The sequence below is a fragment of the Bombina bombina genome, chromosome 12, assembly GCF_027579735.1.
Source record: "Bombina bombina isolate aBomBom1 chromosome 12, aBomBom1.pri, whole genome shotgun sequence".
NCBI lineage: Eukaryota > Metazoa > Chordata > Amphibia > Anura > Bombinatoridae > Bombina > Bombina bombina.
In genome coordinates this window covers 74,600,182-74,612,892 of record NC_069510.1, presented here as the reverse complement: position 1 = coordinate 74,612,892, position 12,711 = coordinate 74,600,182, and the positions used below count along the sequence as shown (strand labels likewise).

The 12,711-nt window shown below is 43.0% G+C and overlaps 1 protein-coding gene across 2 annotated transcripts in view; it reads right to left on the bottom strand.

The window, feature by feature from the left end:
• LOC128642851 (multidrug and toxin extrusion protein 1) overlaps nucleotides 1-12,711 on the bottom strand; it is a 466,573-nt gene that overhangs the window by 395,709 nt on the left and 58,153 nt on the right. The gene's annotated exons all lie outside the window — the stretch shown is intronic.

Here is a 12,711-nt window from a genome sequence, read left to right as displayed (position 1 = left end):
CTACTGCTGCCCCTAAAACGGCATGAATTGAGGGCCCCCGATCCGGGATCGGATCTAGTGGGGGGCAGGCTTTCTCTCTTCGCCCAGGCTTGGGCAAGAGATGTCCAGGATCCCTGGGCGCTATAAATAATATCTCAGGGATACCTTCTGGACTTCAAATACTCTCCTCCAAGAGAGAGATTTCATCTGTCAAGGTTGTCAACAATCCAGACAAAGAAAGAGGCGTTTCTACGCTGCGTACAAGAGCTCTTGTTAATGGGGGTAATCCACCCAGTTCCACGATCGGAACAGGGACAGGGGTTTTACTCAAATCTGTTTGTGGTTCCCAAAAAAGAGGGAACTTTCAGACCAATCCTGGACTTAAAGATCCTAAACAAGTTCCTAAGAGTTCCATCGTTCAAGATGGAGACTATTCGGACAATTTTACCTATGATCCAAGAGGGTCAGTACATGACCACTGTAGATTTAAAAGATGCTTACCTTCACATACCGATTCACAAAGATCATTACCGGTACCTAAGGTTTGCCTTCCTAGACAGGCATTACCAGTTTGTAGCTCTTCCATTCGGATTGGCTACAGCTCCAAGAATCTTCACAAAGGTTCTGGGTGCTCTTCTGGCGGTACTAAGACCGCGGGGAATCTCGGTAGCTCCATACCTAGACGACATTCTGATTCAAGCTTCAAGCTTTCAAACTGCCAAGTCTCATACAGAGTTAGTACTGGCATTTCTAAGGTCACATGGATGGAAGGTGAACGAAAAGAAAAGTTCACTCGTTCCACTCACAAGAGTTCCCTTCCTGGGGACTCTTATAGATTCTGTAAAAATGAAGATTTACCTGACAGAGGACAGGTTAACAAGACTTCAAAGTGCTTGCCGCACCCTTCATTCCATTCAACACCCGTTAGTGGCTCAATGCATGGAGGTAATCGGCTTAATGGTAGCGGCAATGGACATAGTACCCTTTGCACGCCTACACCTCAGACCACTGCAACTGTGCATGCTAAGTCAGTGGAATGGGGATTACTCAGACTTATCCCCTTCTCTGAATCTGGATCAAGAGACCAGAAATTCTCTTCTTTGGTGACTTTCTCGGCCACATCTGTCCAGGGGGATGCCATTCAGCAGACCAGACTGGACAATTGTAACAACAGACGCCAGCCTTCTAGGTTGGGGTACCGTCTGGAATTCTCTGAAGGCTCAGGGACAATGGAGTCAGGAGGAGAGTCTCCTGCCAATAAACATTCTGGAATTGAGAGCAGTTCTCAATGCCCTCCTGGCTTGGCCCCAGTTGACAACGCGGAGTTTCATCAGGTTTCAGTCGGACAACATCACGACTGTAGCTTACATCAACCATCAGGGAGGGACAAGAAGCTCCCTAGCAATGATGGAAGTATCAAAGATAATTCGCTGGGCAGAGTCTCACTCTTGCCACCTGTCAGCAATCCACATCCCGGGAGTGGAGAACTGGGAGGCGGATTTCTTAAGTCGTCAGACTTTTCATCCGGGGGAGTGGGAACTTCATCCGGAGGTCTTTGCCCAAATACTTCGACGTTGGGGCAAACCAGAGATAGATCTCATGGCGTCTCGACAGAACGCCAAGCTTCCTCGTTATGGGTCCAGATCCAGGGATCCAGAAGCAGTCCTGATAGATGCCCTGACAGCACCTTGGGATTTCAGGATGGCTTACGTGTTTCCACCCTTCCCGATGCTTCCTCGATTGATTGCCAGAATCAAACAAGAGAGAGCATCAGTGATTCTAATAGCACCTGTGTGGCCACGCAGGACTTGGTATGCAGATCTGGTGGACATGTCATCCTGTCCACCTTGGTCTCTACTTCTGATACAGGGTCCCTTCAAACATCAAAGTCTAACTTCTCTGAAGCTGACTGCTTGGAAATTGAACGCTTGATTTTATCAAGACGTGGGTTTTCTGAGTCAGTTATTGATACCTTAATACAGGCTAGGAAACCTGTTACCAGAAAGATTTACCATAAGATATGGCGTAAATACCTATATTGGTGTGAATCCAAAGGTTACTCTTGGAGTAAGGTTAGGATTCCTAGGATATTGTCTTTTCTACAAGAAGGTTTAGAAAAGGGTTTATCCGCTAGTTCATTAAAGGGACAGATCTCAGCTCTGTCCATTCTGTTACACAAACGTCTGTCAGAAGTTCCTGACGTCCAGGCTTTTTGTCAGGCTTTGGCCAGGATTAAGCCTGTGTTTAAAACGGTTGCTCCACCATGGAGTTTAAACCTTGTTCTTAATGTTTTACAGGGCGTTCCGTTTGAACCCCTTCATTCCATTGATATAAAGTTGTTATCTTGGAAAGTTCTATTTTTAATGGCTATTTCCTCGGCTCGAAGAGTCTCTGAGTTATCAGCCTTACATTGTGATTCTCCTTATTTGATTTTTCATTCGGATAAGGTAGTTCTGCGTACTAAACCTGGGTTCTTACCTAAGGTAGTTACTAACAGGAATATCAATCAAGAGATTGTTGTTCCTTCTTTATGCCCAAATCCTTCTTCGAAGAAGGAACGTCTACTGCACAACCTGGATGTAGTCCGTGCTCTAAAATTTTACTTACAGGCAACTAAGGAATTTCGACAAACGTCTTCTCTGTTTGTCGTTTACTCTGGGCAGAGGAGAGGTCAAAAAGCTTCTGCTACCTCTCTCTCTTTTTGGCTTCGTAGCATAATTCGTTTAGCTTATGAGACTGCTGGACAGCAGCCTCCTGAAAGGATTACAGCTCATTCCACTAGAGCTGTGGCTTCTACTTGGGCCTTTAAGAATGAGGTCTCTGTTGAACAGATTTGCAAGGCTGCAACTTGGTCTTCGCTTCATACTTTTTCCAAATTTTACAAATTTGACACTTTTGCTTCATCGGAGGCTATTTTTGGGAGAAAGGTTCTTCAGGCAGTGGTTCCTTCTGTATAAAGAGCCTGCCTATCCCTCCCGTCATCCGTGTACTTTTGCTTTGGTATTGGTATCCCAGAAGTAATGATGACCCGTGGACTGATCACACTTAACAGAAGAAAACATAATTTATGCTTACCTGATAAATTCCTTTCTTCTGTAGTGTGATCAGTCCACGGCCCGCCCTGTTTTAAGGCAGGTAAATATTTTTTAATTTATACTCCAGTCACCACTTCACCCTTGGCTTTTCCTTTCTCGTTGGTCCTTGGTCGAATGACTGGGAGTGACGTAGAGGGGAGGAGCTATATGCAGCTCTGCTGGGTGAATCCTCTTGCACTTCCTGTTGGGGAGGAGTTAATATCCCAGAAGTAATGATGACCCGTGGACTGATCACACTACAGAAGAAAGGAATTTATCAGGTAAGCATAAATTATGTTTTATTAATATATATATATATATATATATATATATATATATATACTCTTTGGACAGAATCTTTATATTTATTATTATTACCTTTTTAATTTTGTTGCGTACATTGGATTTTTGCTGCACAGGGTTTAGTTAAAAAAAATTTAACACGAGTCGGCCTGAGGGTCTGCACGTGTCAGGTTAGTGCACGTATGCCCTTTAGAATGTGCACGTTAGGTTTTGGCATGCTAATCTCCATTTTAACAGTATAGTTTCCACACAATGAGCCTTATCCAGGACTAGTGCTAATTGGAACAGACCTAAACAAGTTATTAAATTCACCCCTACTTCTAAATCTGCATGAATGTGCAGCCCCTGATCCACTTCAATGAAAAATAGAATTTCAGCACTGCTGCTTCTGTCCAAGTGCTCGAGAGACTGGGGTAAAAAACTGCTGTTTCCCCTGATATATAGCAACAAATGTAAAGTCTCCAGCACTATTTTATATCTTTATTTAGGAATCTAAAAAACAGCAACGTTTCGGGGTATTAAGGGGTTAATACCCCGAAACGTTGCTGTTTTTTAGATTCCTAAAATAAGAAATAAAATAGTGCTGGAGACTTTACATTTGCAGCCCCTGATCCAGAGGCTCTAGTAGGGGGCAGGTCATGCCTTTTTCAGTAGGATTGGTTTCAGTTTGTTCCCAATCTCTGGGTTCCATACAGAGCTTGATAAATAGGCCCCCTAGGGGTAGATTTACCAAGGTTCGAGCGGACATGATTCACTGTAGCATATGCTGTCGGCATTTAACATTGCACAAGCATTTCTGGTAAAATGCTTGTGCAATGCCGCCCCCTGCTCACTCACGGCATTTTTAGGTGGCGGAGAAGTTAAGGAGCAGCCGTCTTACGAACGCTGCTTCTTAACTTCAGTTTCAGACGAACCTGAATCGATGGGGTGTCGATGCAGCATCTGCTGCTTAATAAATCGACCCCTTGGCCTCTTTTGAAAAGGAAATCTCATCTTCACTTTCAATCAGACAATGTCATAGCAATGGCGTATATTAATCATCAGGGTGAACCCACAGTTCCCTAGCCATGAGGGAAGTGTCTTGAATTCTCTCATGGGCAGAAGCCAATTCTTGTTTGGTTTCTGCCGTTCATATTCCTGGAGTGAACAACTGGGAAGCAAATTTTTTCAGTTGCCATGCTTTGCATCCAGTGGAATGGTCTCTTCATCAGGATGGTTTCAATTAGATTGTTGATCTTTGGGGTCTCCCAGAGATAGATCTGATGTCTTCTTGTTTAAACAACAAACTTCACAGGTACTTTGCTAGGTCTAGGGACCCTTAGGTGGATTATGTGACTCGTTTGTCATTTCAGCTTGCTAATCTGATTTATCTTCTGGTAATTCTTCCCAGAGTGATTTCCAAGATAAGGCTAAAGAACTCATCAGTAATTATTGGCCTTGCAGGATTTGGTATGCAGAGCTGGTTCAGATCTCCAATTACTCTCATTGGCCTCTTCCACTACGACAAGACCTTCTGTCTCAAGATCAGTTTTTCCATCCGGATCTCAAATCTCTAAGTTTGATGACATGAAGATTGAACTGATAGTTCTTAAGCATAGAGGTTTTTCTGATTCTGTGATTGAGACTTTGATCCAGGATTGTAAACCCGTGACAATGAATATTTATCATAAGATCTGGAAGGCTTTTATTTCTTTGTGTATTGATCATGGCTTTTCCTGGCATTTTGTTTAGGATTCCTAGAATGTTGCAGTTCTTACAGGGCGGTTTGGATAAGGGCCTATCTGCCAGTTCTTTGAAAGGGCAGATTTCTGCTCTTTCAGTTTTGTTTTATAGGAAGATTGATAATCTTCCTGACATTCATGGTTTTGTTTAGGCTTTGGTACAGATTCATCTGGTGATCAAGCCAATTTCTCATCCCTGGAATCTTAACTTGGTGTTATTGGTTTTGCAAGCTCCTACTTTTGAGCCTATGCATAAGGTGAATTTTAAGCCTCTTTCTTGGAAGGTGTTGTTTCTGTTTGCTATCTCTTCTGATAGAAGAGTTTCTGATAATAAAACCACACACACATCCAGTAAAATATCTAGCAGGTGGTGAATAAGAGGCGCCAAAAATAGTTAGTAAATCTAGTGTAGAAATATGTTTAGAAAAAAATTATTATTTAGAAAAAATATATTCCTTGAGAAGTGAAGTGTTTAAAATATGAGTGATTCTACCATATAGTGTTTCATTCCATTAACTTATAAGTGCAAAAATATGTGAAAATAGAAATGTAACTATATATAATAATAATAATAATAATAATAATAATTGTGTGTATCCAAATAATATCAAAAGGATAATTGACAAAAGAATCACATAGTGAAATAATCTGAATTAAATACCAAAGTAAATAAAAATAAAAATCAAAAATAAAAATGTTAAAATAATAGTAATTATTAAGTGTCCAAATAACCACAAAAATTATCCAGTGTGCAAATATAAAATCCCACAAGGTGCTGAAGTGGATGTTGCAGATAAATCCTCTGGTGTGTTATGCCACAGTAACACAGTCACGATATCCTAAAAAACAAAGCATAGAGGGCGCCACATGGTGCAGATCAGGCAAACAAGATGCACAATATGCAAAATAGCCAAATAGCTACTCACGTGGTATAAGGCACAGATTGTGCAATAAGGCAGACCGGAACCTCAAGTCGTCCGGTAGACACACAGGCAATGAACAGGATAGGGTAGTCCCACAGAGGTAATCACAAAGTTCCAAAATCCCACCAGGAGGAGTCCAGTAGAGGAAAATAAGAAGGGGTCAGGTTCCTTGGTGGTGACCCAAAGTGCACTCAATCCCACCAGGGGGAGTCAGCAAGTGATATCCAAGGGTACCCCTTCAGCTTGAGGATATAGTGTTCAGAAATGAACCACTGTGAGTATTACAGCAGATAGGGTAGTGCTGTATTCTCCCAAAGGTAACAAAAGAAGCAGCACAGTGTAGCAGCAGGTACAAGGATAAAAGGTTTAATAAAAAATAGGTTTTAAAAAGCAACACGTTTCTCTCTGTGTCACAGCACGGTTTCATCAGGCTGTATAAAATCAAGTACACACTGCTACACTTTATACAATATAATACCCAATCAGAAGCATCATTCAGCCACCCACCAACAAACTTACACAGTTGATTTTAGTGTCAGTAATTGAAAGCGTGTGGAGTCTGGAGGTGTGGCAAGAGTCAAATCTCAGTGATTGTATTAACATCAAGTGTAATAAACATGAGAGGGTAATGAAAGATCTATGAATTGTCTGCTCTTTCTTGTGATCCTCATCTTCTCTTTCATCAGGATAAGGCAGTCTTAAGGATTACATTTTATTTTTTGCCTAAAGTTTTGTCCTCAGGGACTATCAGTCTGGACATTGTTGTCCCTTCTTTGTGTACTAATCCCAAGAATGATTCAGAGAGATCTTTGCATAATTTGGATGTTGTTACAGCATTGAAGTATTATATTTATGCTGCTAAAGATTTCAGGCAATCTTCTATTTTTTGTTAACTTTTCTGGTTCTAGGAAAGGACAGAACGTTTCTGCTGTTTCTTTGGCTCCTTGGTTGAAACATTTGATTTATAAGGCTTACTTGGAGTCAGGTCAGCCTCCACCTAAACGGATTACTGCTCATTCTTCATGGGCTTTCAAATTTATAAGTCAGCTATTTGGTCTTCTTTGCATACTTTTACTAAACTCTACCATTTTTATGTTTTTTTGCTTCTTCTGAGGCAGCCTTTGGTAGGAAAGTCTTTTCAGTCAGTTGTTTCAGCTTGGTTTATTTCTGTCTGTTGGTTACTTTTAATTGCATTTGAAAAATGCTCTTTTCTCTTGTAAGGTGTATCCAGTCCACAGATTCATCCTTTACTTGTGGGATATTCTCCTTCCCTACAAGAAGTGGCAAAGAGAGCACACAGCAGAGCTGTCCATATAGCTCCCCCTCTAGCTCCACCCCCCAGTCATTCTCTTTGCCATCTCTAAGCACTAGGGTCTCTCTACAGGAGTGTAAAGTGAATGTGGTGTTAGAATTGTAGTTTTTATTATCTTCAATCAAAAGTTTGTTATTTTAAATGGTACCGGTTTGTACTATTTACTCTCTAGCAGAAAAGTGATGAAGATTTCTGCCGAGAGGAAAATGATTTTAGCATGTTGTAACTAAAATCCACTGCTGTTCCCACATAGGACTGAGGAGTACCAGAAAACTTCATCAGTTGGGGGGAACAGTTTGCAGGGGAACTGCATTAAGGTATGTTCAGTCATTTATTTCTAGACAAGACTGAGATAATGCTAGAAGAGACTGACAATATCCCCATGAGGGGAGTGTAAGCTATGTTCAGAGACTTAGTATGGAATTGAATGCTTACATAACAGGGCTAATTATGCTGGTTGACACTAATTCAGGGCAATCGATTGTTTTATTAGTAAAAAAGACACTTTGAAAGTCCTATTGGGTTCTTTCTGGGGTTATTACCCACATGGCTATTTTTTATTCACTTGAGAGTGATTTCTTAGGCCTCACAGCTCCGGAGTAGAGTGGGAGGGGCCTAATTTTGCGCCTCAGATGCGCATTTAGAATTACACAGAAGTTCATGCTGCTTTATGGAGGGTCCTGCTGCTGTTTGAGGGCCTAAAGGAAGCTATATTCCCCCAAATCTGGTCCCTAAGGGCAGGTAGGGCCACAGCAGTGCTGTGGCAAGGTGCTGTAGTAATTTTAACCAGGTGTTGGCTTTAGAACCAGGTGTTGGCTTTAGGCTGCTCCGGTTTGGGCATTAAGGGGTTAATCGTTTTGCTACTTGTGGTGCAATCTTACTAAGGCTCTGGGTACATACTGTGAACATTTCAAAAGGATTACTGCATTTTTCACTGTTTTGTAAAATTGTGTGCCTTTTTTATCTCTTAAAGGCACAGTAACGTTTTTTCAAATTGTGTTTTTTATTTGATTAAAGTGATTTCCAAGCCTGTCTGTGTATACTACTAGTCTGTTAAACATGTCTGACACTAAGGAAAATCCTTGTTCAATGTGTTTAGAAGCCATGGTGGAACCCCCTCTCAGAATGTGTCCCACTTGTACTGATATGTCTATACACTTTAAAGATCATATTGTTGCACTTAAGAATGTGGCCCAAGATGATTCTCAGACTGAAGGTAATGAGGGTAGCCCGTCTGCCTCTCCCCGAGTGTCACAACCAGTTATGCCCGCTCAAGCGACGCCTAGTACCTCTAGTGCGTCTAACCCTTTTACATCACAAGACTTAGCGGCAGTCATGGATAATTCTCTTGCAGCTTTCATATCTAAACTGCCCGTGTTACCTGCAAAGCGTGATAGCTCCGTTTTAAGAACAGATTATGAGCATTCTGATGCTTTGGTAGCTGTATCTGATATACCCTCACAGCGCTCTGAAGTGGGAGCGAGGGATTTGATGTCTGAGGGAGAAGTTTCTGATTCAGGAATGGTCCCTCCTCAGACAGATTCAGATACATTGGCTTTTAAATTTAAACTAGAACACCTCCGCGTGTTGCTCAGGGAGGTATTAGCTACTCTGGATGACTGCGACCCTTTGGTGGTCCCAGAGAAAATGTGTAAAATGGACAAGTACTTAGAGGTCCCTGTTTACACTGATGCGTTTCCGGTCCCTAAGAGGATAGCGGATATCGTTACTATGGAGTGGGATAGACCAGGTGTCCCTTTTGTCCCCCCTCCTGTTTTTAAGAAAATGTTCCCCATATCTGACCCCATGCGGGAATCGTGGCAGACGGTCCCTAAGGTGGAGGGGGCTGTTTCCACACTTGCTAAACGCACAACCATACCAATTGAAGACAGTTGTGCTTTTAAAGACCCTATGGATAAAAAATTAGAGGGTTTACTTAAGAAAATTTTTGTTCAACAAGTTTTCTTCTCCAACCTATTGCCTGCATTATTCCTGTAACTACTGCAACTGCTTTCTGGTTTGAGGCGCTGGAAGACTCGCTCCAGACGGAGACCTCATATGAGGAAATTATGGATAGAATTAAGGCTCTAAAGCTAGCTAATTCCTTTATCACTGACGCCGCTTTCCAAATAGCTAAGTTAGCGGCGAAAAATTCAGGTTTCGCCATTTTGGCGCGCAGGGCGCTATGGCTAAAGTCCTGGTCGGCCAATGTGTCATCTAAATCCAAGCTTCTGAACATTCCTTTCAAAGGAAAAACCCTCTTCGGGCCTGAATTGAAAGAGATTATTTCATATATCACCGGGGGAAAAGGCCATGCTCTCCCTCAGGACAAGCCCTTTAAGACAAAGAACAAAGCTAATTTTCGTTCGTTTCGCAATTTCAGGAACGGCCCGCTTCATCCTCCGGCTGGAAAGCAAGAGGGTAACACTTCACAGCCCAAGGCAACTTGGAAACCTTACCAGGGCTGGAATAAGGGTAAACAGGCCAAAAAGCCTGCAGCTGCCACCAAGACAGCATGAAGGGGTAGCCCCCGATCCGGGACCAGATCTAGTAGGGGGCAGACTCTCTCTCTTCGCTCAGGCCTGGGCAAGAGATGTACACGATCCTTGGGCATTACAGATTGTAGCCCAGGGATACCTTCTAGAATTCAAGGACTCTCCTCCAAGGGGAAGGTTCCACATTTCTCGTCTGTCTACAGATCAGACAAAGAAAGAGGCGTTTTTACGCTGTGTAGAAGATCTACATACAATGGGAGTGATCCACCCAGTTCCGATTGCAGAACAAGGACTGGGGTTTTACTCATATCTGTTTGTGGTTCCCAAAAAAGAAGGAACTTTCAGACCAATCCTGGATCTCAAAATTCTAAACAAATTCCTCAGAGTCCCATCATTCAAGATGGAGACCATTCGGACAATCTTACCAATGATCCAGGAGGGTCAATATATGACTACCGTGGATCTAAAGGATGCGTACCTGCACATTCCTATCCACAAAGATCATCACCAGTTTCTCAGGTTCACCTTTCTGGACAAGCATTATCAGTTTGTGGCTCTTCCTTTCGGGTTGGCCACTGCTCCCAGAATTTTCACAAAGGTGCTAGGGTCCCTCCTGGCGGTTCTAAGACCGCGGGGCATAGCAGTGGCGCCTTACCTAGACGACATCTTAATTCAGGCGTCGACTTTCCAAAGAACCAAGTCTCACACGGAGATTGTATCACGGGTGGAAGGTGAACATCAAAAAGAGTTCTCTCTCCCCCCTCACAAGAGTTCCATTCCTAGGAACCCTGATAGACTCGGTAGAAATGAAAATATTTCTGACGGAGGTCAGAAAGTTAAAACTCTTAACTACTTGCCGAGCTCTTCATTCCATTCCTCGGCCGTCTGTAGCTCAGTGCATGGAGACAATCGGTCTAATGGTAGCGGCGATGGACATAGTCCCTTTTGCTCGGACACACCTCAGACCACTGCAATTATGCATGCTCAAACAGTGGAATGGGGATTATGCAGATTTGTCTCCTCAAATTCAGTTGGACCAGGAGACCAGAGATTCTCTTCTCTGGTGGTTGTCTCAGGATCACCTGTCTCAGGGAATATGTTTCCGCAGGCCAGAGTGGATCATTGTAACGACCAATGCCAGTCTGTTAGGCTGGGGTGCGGTCTGGGACTCCCTGAAAGCTCAGGGCTTATGGTCTCGGGAAGAAATGCTTCTCCCGATAAACATTCTGGAACTGAGGGCGATATTCAACGCTCTTCAGGCATGGCCTCAATTAGCTGCGGCCAAATTCATCAGATTTCAGTCGGACAACATCATGACTGTAGCTTACGTCAATCATCAGGGGGAACAAAGAGTTCCCTAGCGATGACGGAAGTAACCAAAATAATCAGGTGGGCGGAGGATCACTCCTGCCATCTCTCAGCAATTTACATCCCAGGAGTAGACAACTGGGAGGCGGATTTTCTAAGTCGTCAGACTTTTTACCCGGGGGAGTGGGAACTCCTTCCAGAGGTATTTGCCCAGCTGACTTAGCGATGGGGCACTCCAGAGTTGGATCTGATGGCATCCCGTCAGAACACCAAACTTTCTCTCTACGGGTCCAGGTCCCGGGATCCCAAGGCGATATTGATAGATGCTCTAGCAGCGCCTTGGTCCTTCAATCTGGCTTATGTTTTTCCACCGTTTCCTCTTCTCCCTCGTCTGGTCGCCAGAATCAAGCAGGAGAAGGCTTTGGTGTTTCTGATAGTGCCTGCGTGGCCACACAGGACTTGGTATGCAGACCTAGTGGACATGTCATCTGTCCCACCATGGACATTGCCAATGAGGCAGGATCTTCTAATACAGGGTCCGTTCAAGCATCCAAACCTAATTTCTCTGCGTCTGACTGCTTGGAGATTGAACGCTTAATTCTATCAAAGCGTGGTTTCTCTGAGTCAGTTATAGATACTCTGATTCAGGCTAGAAAGCCTGTCACCAGGAAAATCTACCATAAGATATGGCGGAAATATCTTTGTTGGTGTGAATCCAAGGGTTACTCATGGAGTAAGATTAGGATTCCCAGGATATTGGCTTTCCTCCAAGAAGGATTGGAGAAAGGATTGTCAGCTAGTTCCTTGAAAGGACAGATATCTGCTCTGTCTATCCTTTTACACAAGCGTCTGGCAGAGATACCAGACGTTCAAGCGTTTACTCAGGCTTTAGTCAGAATCAAGCCTGTTTACAAACCAGTGGCTCCGCCATGGAGTCTAAATCTAGTTCTTTCAGTTCTTCAAGGGATTCCGTTTGAACCCTTACATTCCATAGATATTAAGTTGTTATCTTGGAAAGTTTTGTTTTTGGTAGCCATCTCTTCTGCTCGAAGAGTCTCAGAATTATCTGCCTTGCAGTGTGATTCACCTTACCTGGTGTTCCACGCAGATAAGGTAGTTTTGCGTACAAAACCAGGTTTTCTTCCTAAAGTCGTTTCTAACAAGAATATTAACCAGGAAATAGTTGTTCCTTCTCTGTGTCCTAATCCTTCTTCGAAGAAGGAACGTCTGTTACACAATCTTGATGTAGTTCGTGCTTTAAAGTTCTATTTACAAGCAACTAAGGATTTCAGACAATCATCTTCCCTGTTTGTTATATATTCTGGTAAGAGGAGAGGTCAGAAAGCGACTTCTACCTCTCTTTCCTTTTGGCTGAAAAGCATCATCCGTTTGGCCTATGAGACTGCTGGCCAGCAGCCTCCTGAAACTGTTACTGCTCATTCTACCAGAGCAGTGGCTTCCACATGGGCTTTTAAAAATGAGGCTTCTGTTAAACAGATTTGTAAGGCAGCGACTTGGTCTTCACTGCATACTTTTTCCAAATTTTACAAATTCGATACTTTTGCTTTTTTGGAGGCTATTTTTGGGAGAAAGGTT